Here is an 18,083-nt window from a genome sequence, read left to right as displayed (position 1 = left end):
CTCCTTGCGCAAATCCAAGCGGAATTGATCACCTTCTCTAACACAAAACTTGTCGAGTAAACTAGTATATAATCGATAATTACAATGTGCCTTTTCCTCCATGCAAACTAAGAAATTTGAATTGAATACATGACTAGGGATATTTTTAGTAAATTGATCAGTTAACGCAAATACCAATGAGCTAACAATAGTTACTACTACTCAAAGAACTGGTACTGACTATATTGATGATTAGAGCTCAGATAATCAAGTTTAACTAACAATAACTCCACTAGCTTGATATATTTTAGCAATCAACTCATGCAAAACTCCACTTCTAGCTTAGAAACCCAAATTGACTAATTTAACTAAGTGATTTCACCATGTCACTCCTGCTAACTGCAACTCATGTCATCCGACTGATGTGGAAATTCAAACCTCTCCATTTAACTAAGGCACAAGTCAAATGAAGCCTTGGCCCTTTTCTTGCTACAATTTAACATGCTCTACCTACTTAATGATAATTTCATAATAACCATAAAGCTTTAAGCATTGAATTCAATGATCTAGAGCCTTCTTGTGGCCTTGAATGAGTGCCTCATACAGTACGACATTGTTAGTGCACTCAAACTGCAATATAGAAGCAATAATTTATTTATTACTTATAAGATCTAGAAGGAGGAAACCTACACCTTCTTTCAATTTCGATCCATAAAAATATAAATACCAAATTTAATATTTAGGATTACAATTAACATGAAGATTTTTTTTATCTATTCTTACTAATTTTTGAACATGAAACAATTTAGATTGCCGTTCATTATTTACAAAAGGAGAAATATCAACGACACAATTTCAAAAGAACGAGTCCATATTTAACGAGTTGTTAAACATAGGTGGTTCATTTGGACTATCAAAGTTAGCAACAAAATTCATCATTTAAATATTTCTCTTTGTTGACTCTAATTTTATTGGGTTCCCCTTTCTAGGGTAGCCACAAGGGAGTTAAGACCATATCCATGTATCCCTTTAGATGATTTGTCTAGTCTCAGATTAGGAATAAACTATATGGTTCTGGAATGTGTGCCATAACTATGTCAATGGTTTGATGAACTCTGTGATCAGAAGAAAATTTGATAAGGACATTAGCAAGCTCTCCTACTACCTTTACAATTTTTCTATCAAGTTGAAGAATTTTTTCTTTAGAAGGATTCATTTAGGAATTGACTTTCTTGCATACGGAGAGTGGCATGACACTCGAGGAGGTCTGTGAATCTATCATGCAATTTTGAATATTTCGGTTAAATATCTCATATGTGAGTAAGAATGGAGGTCGTTTTCTTTTCCTTTTAGTAGGTTTTTCCAATGGACGTTTTAAAATTTTCACATGATTGGTTGGAGTTCTTTGAAAACTAGCTATATTTCCATTTGTAACAGCTTTATTTTTAGCAAAATTTTTAGAAAATGTTATTGAACTTTATGTTGTATTAAATGGACTTTCAAAAGCTCAAACAATGAAATGTTATCTTTCCATTTTTTAATTTTTCGATTGGATCATATTCTAAGTTTATAAAAACATTTTTTTTAACATTTACTAGCTATTTTTTGGTTTTATTTATTTATTTATGTATTTATCAATGGGAGGATGCTCTTGTTTTTCATTCACACTTTGCTACATGTTTTGTATTGGTGCTAGTTGGCAACAATTGGATCAATATATATTCTTCAAACAACATGTCAGAAAAATGACCTATAATAGATGGTGATTTCTCATCATCTTCTTCAATATTAATTTTAGCCTCCTCTGCATCATTTTCATCAGAGGTAGAAACCATAATAATTTCTTGTATAGTATCTAATAAGCCTTCACTAGTAAAGCCTTCATCTATTGGAACATGTTTGTTTTGAAATAGCGTCCTATAAGGGTTTTTCAATTTTTCTCTATTTGAGGTACCCTTTGTTAATTTTTTTTCCATATTTGACAGTTTATTAATAAAGTTTTTGAAGCCTTTAGGGATCAAAAGGAGATGTTTCTTTCTTTTTGTGAGGTTTTTTTTGATGTTTTATGTTTTTTACTAGAAGAGGGGGTTTTGCCACTCTATTTATTAGGATTGGGTTTTAGACTAAGAATGTCTTTTTCTATGGACAAAGCTTCCTCGAAATATTCTTATAAAGTATCTTTCTGGGCTCTCTTCACCCACATGGAAATCTTGGTAGGAAAGGCTTTAACATAGTAGGCAACAACCAAATTCTAAGTAGGCGTAGATTAAATAGTGATATTATTTTTTAATCAATGAAACCTTACATTGAAATATTTTACCTTCTCTTTTCTTTCCATTTTCATGTTTGAAAATTTCATAATTAAAACCTCTGTAGGTTTATAAACTGCAAATTTTGATAAAAATGCAATTTCATATTGTTCCCATGAAATATTTCTTTGATAGGGTTGAGCGAAGCTCAAAGTAGTAGCCTTTCCCTCAAATGTATAAGGTAAGAATTTACAAACTGTGTCTTCATGTCGGATACATTTCTGTCTAATAGCTAACATAAAGGCTTTAATATGATCCTCAATCACTTTATTTGAATCGTGGTCAAATTTGGGGAGAAACTTGTAATGGTTTCTAGGAAAGGGATGATGTACGCTAAGAACATAAACATCATCCTTATCAAGCCACAAAGTTGCAAGATTTTTTTGTTGGTTTCCATAGTTATTTCCAAGATTTCCTTGGTTGTTATCCAATCTTGGGGATCCCTCACAATCTAATGACTTAGTAGAGTCTAATTCACTAAATGAATATTTCAGAGAAGATGACGAGCTAGGGAGGATGGAGGAGAACTAGAACCTCCAAAAATAGTAGGTGGACTAGATTCACCAGCCGATATTTCATATGTTGATTGATTGAGGTTAGTGATCCTACCTATCAATATATCATGCCATCTATTTTTAAAGAATGTGGTAGTATGAGGAGTTTTTGCATGGGGATCAACTACTGTGGGATATTAGAATTAGGGATCGAGAGTTGTAACTAGTTGTTGGGATAATCTTCTTTCAGTGGACCTAGCCTGATCTTTTCTCTCTTAAGTTTTAGAAAGAACTTCGCAAGACCTTTGAAGAATTTCATTAATCTCAGATCAAATGTGCGATTAAGTTGGAGTGGTGGGCTATAGGGAAATTTTTAATGATGGACTTTTATCTAAAAGTCTAAAAACCTTGGCGAATATTATTAGTCCCTAATATGAAAACTATAAAATGTTTAGCGATATTTTTGTGTAAACATTCAACTTTGTAAGGATTTTATATGGTATATATAAAATCTTAGCGATTTTTAAGGTGATTTTTTTTTTAATACTATAAAACTTCGTCGAATCATTTTCAGAAAAAAATAAAAATTAGCGAATTTTTTTTTGGAGAAAACATGAAATATTAGCCCACTTACGAATATTAACCCCTAAACTTTTCGATGGTGGGATCGTTGTTTGTCTGTTCAAGTTGAGGTTGAGAAATATAAGAAGTCTCAGTAGGTGGAGGGTCTGTGTGATTTCTTGTGACAATGGGGGACCTAGCAATTTGACTCTTATGGATACCCTTTCCAATTTACATTAAGATATTCCATCCTTCTAGCACCATTGTGTTGACGTGGGTTTAATTACCTTGGTCAAAAATGGGGATGTGACTGAGACCAGATCTCTTTAAATAACAATTTTCTTCTTTGCAAGAATAAAGATTTGAAGGTTAATGAAGCCTTAAAACCTATTTAGAGTGACCATCCAAAATATCTTATGCTATTTAAAAATCTCTAGGTCACTTTTCCATTATTGACCAAGGTCATAAGCTATTTGGGATGGTCACTCTCAATAGGTTTTAAGGCTTTGTTATCCTTCAAATCCATCCTCTTGTGAAGAATAAAACTAGGGGAAACTAATCCTAAACTATATCATGTAGGTAAAACCTAAACTATCATTAACATACCTAAAACTACAAGTCATATATAAAATTACATCAGAAGATAAAAATGTCTTTATAACATTACATAATATTTTTTTGTTTGACCAGTTGTTCAAATCCTAAATGATCGAAAAAATAACATAAAAGCACTCACAAGTGATCCTTTGATAGCCAATAGGCATCCCCATCAATAGATTCATTGAAGGCGATATCACTAGATGGATAATCTGTCAACGAACCAGGCCAATATGAATGACAACTTGTAATAATAATAAAACTTCGGATGCTACATACTTGGGATTCTATAAAGGCCACCTCAAATCTAGTAAATGAAAATAAAACCAAAACATAGTTGAAAAAGATCTATTGGAACTTAAATAAACACAAGCCAAACTAAGCAGTATTTGAATCTGGTGAAATAGTAACGTTTAGATTTGAAGATTTAATAAGTATATGAGTCCTTGGATTTCATTTTTGAACAGTTTCAATAGGTTTTTATTTATGTTTCATTTTTCTTAACAAATTTAGGGCTATGATTTATCTGTTTCCTTGCAAAAATTGGCTGATACGATTTTCCATGAAAATAATAGTGACTAAGAATTGTTGATGCCAATATAGGTCGAACAAACAAGGGTCTTAACATAATGGCTTCAGAAAGTCTTCTCTGTGTTACTATTATCACTGGGCTCAATTTTATCATGATCATAAAATCCTTTAGCCGTATTTTTCGGTGAAGGCTAGAGCGGAAATTCTAATTCGATGAAGACCTCCTTTATAGGGGTGTTCCTTTATTTTTCCAAGCTATAGAAATTATTCTTTCCATTTGTTTGGCCTCCGTTTTGGATTCTAAGTCACCTTCTGTCTAATCGACTAGTCATTGTTTTCTAGGTGTGGATTGAGGGCTACAAAGCAAGGGTTTTGGTTCCTAGTTTTCTTTGAATTTTGATTTTAAATCCTCATAGTGGAATTCAACATTGTTTTCCATACTTTGAGTAACACGAACTGGTGTAACTTTAGGGTTTACTATTTCATTACTGTTAGAGTCACCTACTAGGTCTGTATGGAATGATTCCTATGAATTATCCTCAAGATGAAAATGAGACAACATAGGCTAGGAAAGTGAAGGATTATGTGAAACCTTAACTGAAGAACTTGATTTCCCAGAACCCTGAGGTTTCTGAAACTCATTTCACATGAGAAATGATTCCATTCATCCCCGCACTTGACTAGGTAATGCTTGGCCAAAATAAAAATGAAGCTATGGTGAGATAAGGGCCTGTTGGGGTTCTTTGCTAGGCTTGGTAAGTTTTGGCCATTTTGGCCAAACGCTTATACAAAAAAATAAGGAAGATTTAATTCATGGACCAAAAATACCATAAGGAGGTGTATATGGTTGATGAAAACCAAACCATAATTCCCTCAACATGTAATATAGCTACGAAGAAAAGGAAACATATCCTTCCACATAAGCTTCAAAAATGAGACATGCATACCTTTTACATCGTATGTGCGGTCCTTATTAAGCATAAATTTCTTGAAGGTATATTATGGACCAGGAAATTTTTCGACCAATTTTCTCACATTGCAGCAGTACAAGTCTCCTCGACAATGAAACTAACATCTACAGGAATTTCGAAGTCACTGTCTCTTGCTTTCTTTCCATTGAATGTGGTTTCAAAAGCTTGGGCAACTCCTTCGATGTAACCGTGAAATAATTTGACAAATTTCCATGAGTCAACCTGTTCGAATAATGGAAAGTACTCATCATATGTCTCGATAAGAACATTTCAAATGGGTTGAGTCTGATTTACTGTATCCATAGTCAAAATTTTGATAAGAATCCAACCATTGATCATCTTGGAAGGGCGTGCAAAAAAACGAATGGTTTGAAACTGTAACAGTTAGAAGAACAATCATGAGGAGGTTGAGGAGTGAAATGAAACACATCGGAGGTAAACCAAAACCCTAAAGTGTCAATTGGTGGGCCAACAAGATCAAACGTATGAAATAGTAATTATTACAACCGGAGCAATGCTATGGCCCAAAAACTAAAGTTAGGGTAACAATAAGCGATAGTAACAAGTGGAAAGAACCATAGTAGAGAGATCAAACTTGTCTCGTTGAGTTATCAAAATCAATGATATTTTATCCAAAATAAATCTCCCTGAATTCACTTACATTCATCACATATCGTTCATCATGTAGCGGATCATGAATTTTTAGTATCACACTTTATGGCACAGAGAACTCGAGGTTGTATTAATAACTGTGGTGGGAATCAAACCATAGTTACGAGTTGGCACCTTTTTTCCAAACCATACAATCCGATATTAATACATAATTCAAAATCAATAAAAATAATAAAATGTTAACACCATCATCTATAAGAGTACAACCTTTAAATCATCGATGTTGTTTCAAGATGGAAATCCAATGAAAATTCATAATACCCATTAAAATGAAATATAATAAATATGTATACAAAGGAATGAAGTGGAGATATATACTCAACCCAGAATGAAGACTTTCATATCAAGTGATTGGCAAGGTTCTTAAGCTTTGTAACCACATAGGCTAGCCTAAGAGCATAGGTTACATAATTCCTACAAAATCAAGATAAATAACCAAAATGAACGTATGAAAGACAAGCATCAAATTTTTATTAGAGAAATGTGTCAATCACAAACATAAGGTGTTATTAAAGTAGAAATTAGAATCCATACTTCAAATTCTAATTATTAAAATCCATAACAAAATTCAAATGAAGAGAGGGGTCCATATCATTTTGAAAATGAGAGATGAGTTAGTTGGGTAGCCAACAATATCATACTTCATAACATGGTGATCACTAATTGAACTACCCCCATGTGGGTAATAATAATAATAAGAATTAGGGTAATTTTGTAGTTACCTATCAACACTTACGAACCATTTAATTTGTATGGATGTGCTAGTCAAATTAGGGTATGGATGATATTTCATGCTTTACATGGACTTAAGCCGAACATAGTTGCATGAACTATTATTTTATTCTATTGTATTAAACTATATTATAATATAATAATTCTATTTCCTCTTTACATAGATTATTTAGTACACATTAGTGGGATTTATATGGATGTGCTTGTCTAATTAAGGTATGCATGATATCTCATGCTTTTCATGGACTTAAGTGTAACATAGTTGCATGAACTATTATTTTGTTCTATTGCATTAAACAATATTTTAATATAATAATTGTATTTCATATTTACATAAATGATTTATTATACATTAGTGGGAATTTCTTTGCAATTAATTCTTCTTTTCTTCCATTCTCTCAACTTATTAATTTTATTGCTTCTTAATTGGGTTACAAATTCCCTTGCAAGTTGATCAATGAAATCTTGCATGGTATTAGAGAATGATTTAATCTAAGGGGGTAGAAGCCACAAATTAGGGCATGCATGATACAATGAATTAGTCTCAATAGATAATCCTTACACCATTCAACTACTATGAATGGAGGAGATACAAAATCACAATTGGAATGAGACAAAAGGAAAATTGACTTATTGAAAGCGAAAATGGTTTCATTGAATGGATGAAGAATATGGATTATGAAGCCTCTCTATTTCTTCTACCCTCTTATTTACTACAAATCAGAAAAAACACCAAATGAAGTTTTGACCATGTTGAAATGGTGGATGCGTTGTTTACAAATAAGGGAAGTAAGACTAGTAACAAACTAAAATAGCAATTCAAAGGAAAGAAATACCAAGACTAGAACAACTACAATCCAATGTATACAGAATATTCCTCTTTCTCTAAAACTAAGAAAAATAAAAAGAACAAGTTGACATCTTCTTACTACAAGAAACCCAATCATGAAGAATATGCATGCATGAGGATGAAAATTGATAATATGACCTATTTTTTTATAGATATAATATTAATTTACCTACTAATGTCAAGAATAAAGTTGAGAATATGAGAAACCAAAATATCATAAGGAAAGATAATGTGTTATTCACATATTTCTCTCCCTCCCTCATTATCTTCAATAGATCATGGTTTAACAACCTTGAACCATATAGCCTGATCACAAGGAATGTTTACTATTTGGATCCATGCACGAGTGGTGCCATCTTAATTAGAGATAACATACTAGTTTAGGTATTGTTAATAGGTAAAATTGTCCTCCATCAACATCAAGGGAGACCACCTAATCGGGGCCCCAATTAGACCATTTTCCATTGAAGATGGTGGCTCTGAATGGTTATGGGTCCAGTTGCCCTCTCACCTAAGACTAACCTAAAGGTTATCATAGCCTAAATACTAGCCTATATAATACTAAGCCAGGTTAATTCTAGTTGTTATTCCTACTATGTTACATAAATGTTTGTTATGAAACTAGCTCATAAAAAGATAGAAAAGATAGATCAATGCCTTAGAATTCAGCCTCTTCGAGGGGGCAACTTCCTTTACATTACACAAATGAACAATTCTTTGATGATACAAATGACAAGACCTCCTTTCTATAAATAGGAGTCTAAGGGGTCATACTATAATTAGAGTCGACATAACAATAATAATGTAAGGGCACAATAATAACAATATGGGGACTACATGGGTACAACAATATAATAAGGGGGTTGTACTAATAACAATAAGGGGTTACACTAGTATTATAGTGGCCTAACATGCCCCTCTCCTTCAAAAATTATTTTCCTAAACGCTTGAGTAGTTCTTGATGATTTTGTATAAAATTCTTGTCCTCCCATGTGGAATCTTCAGCGGGCAAGTTCTTGCACTTGATGAGATACTCTGAAATTGATCAATTTCGTAGTTGTCGGGTTCCTCTTTCTATGATTGCTCCAGGTTCTAATATGATTTTTCCTTCCTCTTCAAGTACTGGGAATATTGTTTGAATTGGGATCTTCTGCAACTTTTGAATGAGTAGCCACATTCCTTCGTCCTTCTTCCATTCATCCCTCGCTTCATTTATCCAATCTAGTTGGATAATAGAAGTGGCACAAAATAATGCTTCCACATCCTCATCCTTTCTTGAGAGTGCATCTCCAACAAAATTTTGCTTCCTTTTTCTGTAGATGATGTCAAAGTCATAACTTAACACATTTGTGACCCATTTTTTATGTTCTTCTAAAGATAATATTTGTTCTAAAGAGTATTTAAGACTATCATGATCCATTTTTACCTTGAAGTGTCTGCCCATTGGGTAAGGTCACCATTTCTTAAGTGCATGTAGTATTGCCAACATTTCCTTCTCACAAATAGTTTGCTTGAGATGTAGCCGTAAAAATACCCAATCACCTACATCAAAACGTTTTTCACTGTGATGTTGATCTATCTGTTGTTTCATTCGATTATGCACCAAAGTGGCGTTATCCTTTAAAAGTTGGAGAACTTGTTGTTGATGCTCGATGTGATCTTTCACTGCTTGAACCCTTTTCTTCTTTATATGTCCTTCTATCTTGAGAGTTTGAGGAGTGGTAATTTCTTCCAATGCTTTACAAGATATGGTCAGATTCATTTCTTGATGCTCAATGTGATCTTTCACTTCTTGAACATTTTTCTTCTTGATATGTCCTTTTATCTTGATAGTTTGAGGAGTGGTAATTCTGACCAGTGCATTATAAGATTTGGTTGGATTCATTTCTTCTTTCTCGATGTGATCTTTTACTTCTTGAACCTTTTTCTTCTTAATCTGTCCTCCTACCTTGAGAGTTTGAGGAGTGGTAATTCTTTCCAATGCTTTACAAGATATGGTCGGATTCATTTCTTCTTTCTCTGGGGTTGGGTCCTGGTGTATATCCTCTTCTTTTGATGTTTCTTGATCCTTTTCTTCCTCCTCTTCATACTCTATGTAAAATAATTTCTTCTCAGCACACTTATGACCTTTAGTGCATTTGCTATCACAATTGTAACAAAGCCCTTTTTCTCTTTTTTCTTCCAATTGTTATGGTGTAACCCTTGTAGGTTGTGGAAGGCTAGGAGAAACAACACTTCCATCTTTATAGTTGTGACGGTTAGAATTCCTTGTTTCCATAATTTTTCTTTCCACTTTGTAGCAAAGCCATTTTTCTCTTTTTTCTTCCAATCGTTGTGGTGTTGCTCTAAAGAAGGTGTTGCTCTTTGTATTCTCATAATGTGCTATAATTTCCTCTATGAAAATTGACCACATAACAATTTGTTTACGAGAACAAATCCCCTTATACCATAAAAATTGATCTTATTCTAAATCTGAAGATGCAACACGTACCTTTGTAACAGTGGTACACCATGAATATTAAAATATTTTTCCATCTGTAGTATCCAATTTACCAAATCGTTGCCATCAAACTTCCTCATCTTGATTTTTCTTCATTTTACTAGCTCAATCTTGAAACGACTGTAACTCTGTAATTTCATATCTCTGAGTTCTGAAATTTCTTCCTATAGTAGCTCTTCAAGTTTTCTTTCTAACACCACCAATCTGATCGAATTTAGATTCTCCAAGAGAGAGTTATGCACAATCTCCCAAGATGACCTGATTATATACCTTTTCAGAAGAGCGAACTTGTATGAAGCGCTACGTGTCACTATTTTGACGTTATAGTCTAAAAACTATACACAGGAAACTACAGTCCATCCTCTTTCTGTAACTTCTTACGAAATTGCAATCTGATGCTCAAAAGAAAAGTTATGACGATTTTCCCACGGTCACTTGTTTGGAATCTAATTCAGGAATCTGCAAAAAGACTAACTTCCTCAGATCATATCTCCGCAAATATTGCGCAAAAAGCCTTGAAATTAGGACCTGAGGTTCAGCACAATTTCTTCTCAAATGGGTTTTTTTTTCACTTCTGAAACGCCGCAGAAAAAAGTTATAGCGAAAATTCCACAATGACCTATTTGGAGCAGCGAAACCCTAGAATCCAAAGCTCTAATACCAAATGTTATGAAACCGACTCACAAAAAGATACAAAAGATAGATGAACGCCTTATAATTCATCCTCTTTGAGGGGGCAACCTCCTTTACATTACAAAAGTGAACAATTCTTGGATGATACAAATGACAAGACCTCCTATCTATATATAGGAGTCTAAAGGTCATAATATAATCAGAGCCGACATAATAATAATAATGTAAGGGCACAATAATAACAATAGTTATTTTCTCTTGGAACAGCTAACAGTGAACAACGAATAGCAAGTAGCTAGGGTTTCGGGATTCTGAGCTCCATGGAGGTGCACAAAGGGGGGAGCTCCGCTCCCTCCTATAGGTAGGCAGTGGCTAGTTGTGGTAAGAAACCTATAGAATCTGTCAGAGGGCCTTCAGAAGAAAATAAAAAGAATCTGGAAGAGGATAAAGATTTTACCAAACCAAGGGAGGTCAACAGCATGAAAGGCAATGAGAAAGAAGAAAAGAAACAGGGAGTAGAAAACAAGGCACAGAAGGGGCCATGTAAACCCAAGACTGAGGTCACTCCCAGAGTAGGCTTAAATGATCCTGCATTGTAAGTGCACAGGGACCACATGCAGAACTATGTTATCATTTTTAAATTCATGGGATTATGGCCCACTGAAAAGGCATTACAAACATGGATTAAATACCATTAGAAACCGAAAGGAAGCATAGACCTACACCTTGGGTCAAAGGGTTTCTTCACTGTAGTCTTTACAAATATTGAGGACAAAGACAAGGTGTTTGAAGGAGGACCCTACTTCTATGCGGCAACAAGCCTCTACATGCGGTCATGGATGATGAATTTTGTCTCGGAGCGAGAAACTTTTACTTCGGTCTCGATCTGGGTAAGACTCTACTCCTTACCTCTTAATTACTGGCAAACGGAATTGTTATTTGCCATAGGTAATAAAATAGGGCTTTTTTTTAAAGCCTCTGAGGCCACCAGAAGGGGAAAATATACTTCCTTCGCATGAATATGTGTGGAGATGGACCTATCGGGGGCCCTACCAGATGAGGTCATCCTGGAAGTTTTTGATGAATAATGGGTGTAAACAGTTGACTATGAACATATTACCTTTAGATGTCGCAGATGCCATGAGCATGGGCACCTATTTAGAGACTGCCCTCTCAGCAAAATAGAGAACAGAAGTAAAACAACCACAATGAAAGACACTGAAAGATTGCACAAGGTGGGACATAGAGGAAAAGGGGGCAAAAGGGGGCCAAAGCAACAACAAATAGAAAGGAAACAGGGCAGTGTAAACAGGTTCCAAATTCTTGAATAAGAGGAAGAATTACCAAAAGCAGATTAGCTAATGGAAGGAAGCTCAGGGGAGAAGGAGAAAGAAGAAGATAGGGAACAAGCACAAGAAGTTACTAAACAGAAAGAAACAATGTTGAGCGATGGATAACTTGAGATGGATCAAGAAATGACTCAGAGTGAGATGGAAATGGAGGATCATGAACTGTAGGAGATTCTGGAAAGATAAAACCTAGATATGGAAGGATTCTTGAAACAGGGCACCATGAGAGGGGTAGACTCATTACCTCAAGAAGATTTCAACAAAGTACGACAGTTGTTTCTATGGAAAACTCGGGCCAAAGGGCTGGAAAGGCAAAGAAACAATGAAAGGCAGGGCAATGAAGGAGTAAAATCTATGAAAACCACACCAGGGCCAGCTCCCAGAAACCCAAGAAAGAACAGAGGCAGGAGAAAGCAAAATGAGCTATTGATGGAATGTGGAAAGCTAATGATAGATTCAGGTAAGATGAAAGACCTATCCAGTTAATCCTTTACAAATCATTAATAATGAAGTTCACAACTTGAAATATCAGAGGTTTAGGTAGTAAAATAAAACAAAGAATACTTAGCAATAGAATGAAACAAGAAGCACCGGACATGATCTTTATCTAAGAAACTAAATGTTCCATTCAAAAAATCAAAGAAATTCATAGCAAATGGCTCAATAGATTTGAGTTTCTAGAAGTTAAAGCAGATAATTCAGCAGGAGGCATACTCACACTTTGGAACCCCCGAAAGATTGGCATAATAGATACTGAGGCATATAGGAATTATTTATCGGTGTTTATTCAACCTGTGGGAGACAACGAGACTTATTTGGTCACGAATTTTTATGGCCCATAAAGATTGGATGATAAACTTGGATTTCTAGATTCTCTTGTAGAACTAAGAGGTAGACATGCAGGAATTCCATGGATTATGGGCGGGGACTTCAACATGATCAAATCACTTTCGGAAAAAAAGGGGGAACAAGAACTTTAAGCAAAGATTCTACAACACTTCAAGCATTCATAGATAATATGAAGCTAGTTGACATTGAAATGAATAATGGCCTCTTTACATGGAACAACAAGAGAGGAGGGGATTCTCAAGTAGCCTCAAATTTAGACAGATTCATAATCTCAGAGGACCTTATGCTCACAGACAAGGAAATGATAATGAGAATTCTCCCATTTAGTGGATCAAACCATTGGCTTGTTCAAATGCAGGTACAGGGTATTGGTACCCCTAGGAATAGCCACTTCATATTTGAGAATATCTAGCTTACCCAACCAGATTTTGTCAGCAATATAGCAGAATGGTGGAAAGAGGATCTACATATTTAGGGAACAAGAATGCTTCTGCTCCATAAAAGACTACAATACATGCAGCTTAGACTCAAAGACTGGAACAAGAATGAATTTGGCAATATTTTTGCAACGAAAAAAGAGGTTGAAGTTTAAATGCAGACACTCAATCAAACTCTTATTACAGAGGGCTTTGATAGAGGTAGAGATGAACAAGTTACCAAACTTCATCAAGACTAGGAGAACTTATGTAAACCAGAGGAAATTTATTGTAGACAAAAATCTAGAGTTCAATGGCTAAAAGAAGGGGAATGAAACACTAGGTTTTTCCATAGATCCACCATGGAAAACAGATCCCATAATAGGATCTCTTCAATCAAGGATGAGGGAGGTCATCTTTGCAATTCCCATGAAGAGATAGAAACTGTGTTAGTCTAACACTTTCAAGGTATAGCGAAAGAGACCACTGCAGACAGAGATCATTTTATCAGGGATTTAACTAGGCATATACCTAGACTAGTATCAAGAGAAGGTAATTTCAATCTCAATAGGCCAGTGACTGAAGAGGAGGTCAGTGAGGCTGCTAAGGAAATGCAAAATGGCAAAGCACCAGGCCCTGATGGTTTCAATGTGGATTGCTTTAAAGCCTGTTGGAAAATTGATAAACAAGATATTATGGATGTAGTGGAGGATTCCAAGTTGAATAGAACCATTCTGAAGGCGCTCAATACTTCTTTCATCTCCTTGATCCCCAAACAAGATAATGCTCAGACTCCGGATAGGTTTAGACCCATAGCTTTGTGTAATGTGGTATATAAAATAATATCCAAAGTGGTTGCCAATAGACTTAAACCCCTACTTCCTACTCTAGTTTCTGTGGAGAAATCAGGTTATGTGGAGGGTAGACAAATTCTCAACAACATCATTCAAGCACATGAAGTGGTGCATTCATTGTTAAGCAATAGGAAGGCGGGAATGATTATGTAATTAGACCTTGCCAAAGCTTATGATAAGTTGAATTGGACTTATATCAGGAAGGTCCTTCTAGCCTTTGGCTTTGATCATAATTGTGTAAGATGGGTTATGGCACTGGTCACTTCTTCTAGCTTTTCAATTTTGGTCAATGGTTCTCCTTCCAAGATCTTTACTCCTTCAAGAGGTCTCAAACAGGGAAATCCGCTCTCTCCCTTTCTCTTTATCCTCATGATGGAAGGACTTGGGCAATCTATCAAACATGTGAAAGAAGGGGGTAACATCAAGGGCATCCAACTTTCTAAAACTAGAAAGGCTTTGTCCCATCAACAATTTGTTGATGACACTATGTTGCAAGGAGTCCCCACGGTAAAAGAAACTCTCGCTTATAAACAAATCCTGTGTGACTTTGCCATGGCCACAGGTATGGAGGTAAATCTATCAAAATCTAAAAAAAAATTCTTTAATACTAATATTGCTATTTAGAGAAATATCTCTAGAATTCTGGGCTTTCAAAGGGAGGTCCTTCCTTCCAAGTACCTAGGAGTTCCTCTAACTGGTAAAACTTTGCACAAAAGCATCTGGGAGCCGGTAATTAATAAGATGCAAGATAAAATCAAAAAATGGACTATCAAATATTTAAACTTGGCGGGTCAGTTGGTGCTTACAAAAGCTGCTTTGCAATCAATCCCCATTTTCATGCTTTCAGCACTTCCAGCTCCAAAGGGAGTCTTACATCAATTTAGAACCATTCAAAGAGACTTTCTTTGGGGTAAGGGGGAGGAGAGAAAAGAATGGGCCTTGGTAGCCTGGGATAAGATATGAAAACCAAAAACCCATGGGGGTCTTGGATTGGATGATCTAGATGTACTCAACAAGGTTTTAGGGGCAAAATTATGGTGGCGTTGGGTGCAAGATCCAAAGGTTCATTGGGCTACGGTTTGGAAAGAAAAATATGCCAACTCTTAGCAAGTTAATGATCACATAAGGATGATGGGAATCATAAAAGGATCCCACATTTGGAATAAGGCTTGGGAGAATAGAGGCTTAGTGTAGAAAAATAGTTTCTAGGAAATCAGAGAAGGAGACCTTACTCTGTTTTGGGAGGATAAATGCAACAAGAACCTATACTCTTAAGAGACGACTTTCTGGACCTTAAGAAAGAAACAGATACCAAAGGGCTTTTTAGGGTTAAAGATTTTTGGGAACAAACCAGTATAGAAGACAAATGGAGAACCTAGAAGAATATAGAATTTGGGGATGACAACCCCTTAAAAGCAAAAGAAAATGCACTACTGACAATTCTGGACCAAAGGAAGATTCTTTTTTCAAAGGGGAATGATCAACTTAGATGTTGCAACAACAAAGAAGGTACCTTCAATATTAAGGAAGCCAAGAAGATTTTCCTTGAGCTAGATTCCAATGTACCGGATAGGGTTTGGCAAAACCTTTGAAGGCATCAAGGTTGGATGAAAACTAAACTCTTCATGTGGTTGGTACATCATAATAAAATTCTAACTTGGGAAAATATTAGGAAGAGGGGTGTTCTGGGACCTTCTAGATGCCGGCTCTGTGAAGCCCAAGAGGAGACAATGGAGCACCTTCTCAATGACTGCATCTTTACCTCTAGGTTGTGGGACACTTTTGCCACAATTTTTCAACAGACGGACAGGGACAAATAAAGCATTATCAACACCCTACATAACTGGAGAAGAGACTTCTCTGAGTATGAGTTTCTTCGCTTGGCTTGGATTTTAATTCCTGGCTTCATAATTTGGAATGTTTGGAAAGAAAGGAACAATAGAATATTCAAAATTGTACACAGCACCACCCAACACATTTTTGAGCAGATCTTAAGACAGCTCAAGGAGATGGTTGGCACTATTGTGAAAAACTTCCCAAAAAATCCACCTTCAAAAAATGAGATGCAGATACTTCGTCAGCTGGGTATGCAGTGGCTTATACAACAGGGAATGGATAGGAAGGTTATGAATCCAACAAATAAGCCAGATTATTAGCATCCTCCCCCCTAGGGTTTTCTGAAATTCAACATTAATGGGGCCTGAAAAGGCAACCCATGTCTTGCTGGTTTTGGAGGAGTGCTACAAGATGATAATGGTTGTATTCTCTTTATTTTCCATTACCATCTGGGAAGAGCTACTAACAATATGGCTGAATTAATGGCTCTTGAATAGTGTTTAGATTTCCTGGAGCAGGATAATCTCCAGAATATTATTATAGAAGCCGATTCTAAGTTGATCATTAACTCGGTTAAAAGAATATGTTGTGGAACAAAGCCGGAAAAAGTCTCAAGTCATTGGAGGTTGATCTAGGTCTTTCAAAGGATCCAATTTCACCTCCTGGACTTATGCACAGTGAGTTTCACTCATGTGCAGAGGATGGCCAATAAATTGGCAGACATTCTGGCCAATCAAGGAGTGGTATGCACTAAAAGTAGGGTTAAGTTAATTTGGTGAGAGATGTCTCAGAACAGATTAAGGGAACAATGTTTTAGTCAAGCAGAAGAGGAAAATAACGTATTCCAAAATAGGGCCACAAATACGAGATTTGGTTGATTTTTATGCAGAGTTATGACACAAGTAAGGTCGATTTTGGAATGCAGGTCTATGATTGGCAACATAGAACCAGAAGTTTCAGGGGGATGGCTCGAAGAAAGGATCTTCACATTCCTTTGGCCCATGCACCGGAATCCAGTCTTTTGTGGCAGCCACAAAACCTCGCTTTTTTTGCCTGCAGTAGCTTTACCGCCCTTGAAGTGGTTTCCAGTGTATCGCACCCCCTTCAGGCGGGAAGTGGTTTTCCTCATTTGGAAGCGATTCCACTCACCACGCGACACGTGGCTCAAAGTGGGGAGGAAATACCACCCTCATCACGTGGTAATAATCGGTGACTTAAGGACGTGCGATATGATTCGTAACCGTTGGATCAATCGCGGTCAATCTACGGCCAGGATTAATCGTGCTTGGTGGTGGGTCCGAAACGGGGGTTAAAGCTCAAGCTGTTTGCATGACCTATCTAGAATCATGCGCTTATGATGGATTTCGGGAGGAGAAAATAAATGATGGTAATGTTAAAAATGGACCCGATAGAATTATCAATTATGATCTACTAAGCCCATCGAGTCCGACTTGCTGGTTAAACGGTGCGCTTGTTGGCCACCAGAAATGTCTCTCATCCGCTGAATCTCTAGCCCAGGATCTAACAGCTAGCTGGGGGATAAGGCTTTTGTACACTATTTATTTTTTTTCAATTGAATAGAAGGATCTACTCTTGCCTTAGCAAAAAAACAATAGTGGGCTTCTATGGGGCACAATAATAACAATATGGGGACTACATGGGCACAACAATATAATAAGGGGGTTGTACTAATAACAATAAAGGGTTACACTAGTAGTATAGGGACCTAACAATGTTAGTACTAATATAATACTCTTCTAGTATTAGATATTAATCTATATTAATTCAGTGCCTATGTTATATATAATCTAAATTACAACTCTATAACTATGTTAAATATAGGTAAATAATCTTATACAAGTTCTAATCTGTAATATTATTTTTAATACTAATATATATAACTATATTATAATACTAAATACTTATTTATATTATACTTACACTAATATA

Source organism: Pinus tabuliformis, chromosome 7 (assembly GCF_031772625.1).
Source record: "Pinus tabuliformis cultivar Carrire ecotype Pingquan chromosome 7, CPIR1, whole genome shotgun sequence".
In the NCBI taxonomy this organism is placed as follows: domain Eukaryota; kingdom Viridiplantae; phylum Streptophyta; class Pinopsida; order Pinales; family Pinaceae; genus Pinus; species Pinus tabuliformis.
The sequence above is the reverse complement of the archived record's forward strand: the minus strand, read 5'-3'. Positions refer to the sequence as shown.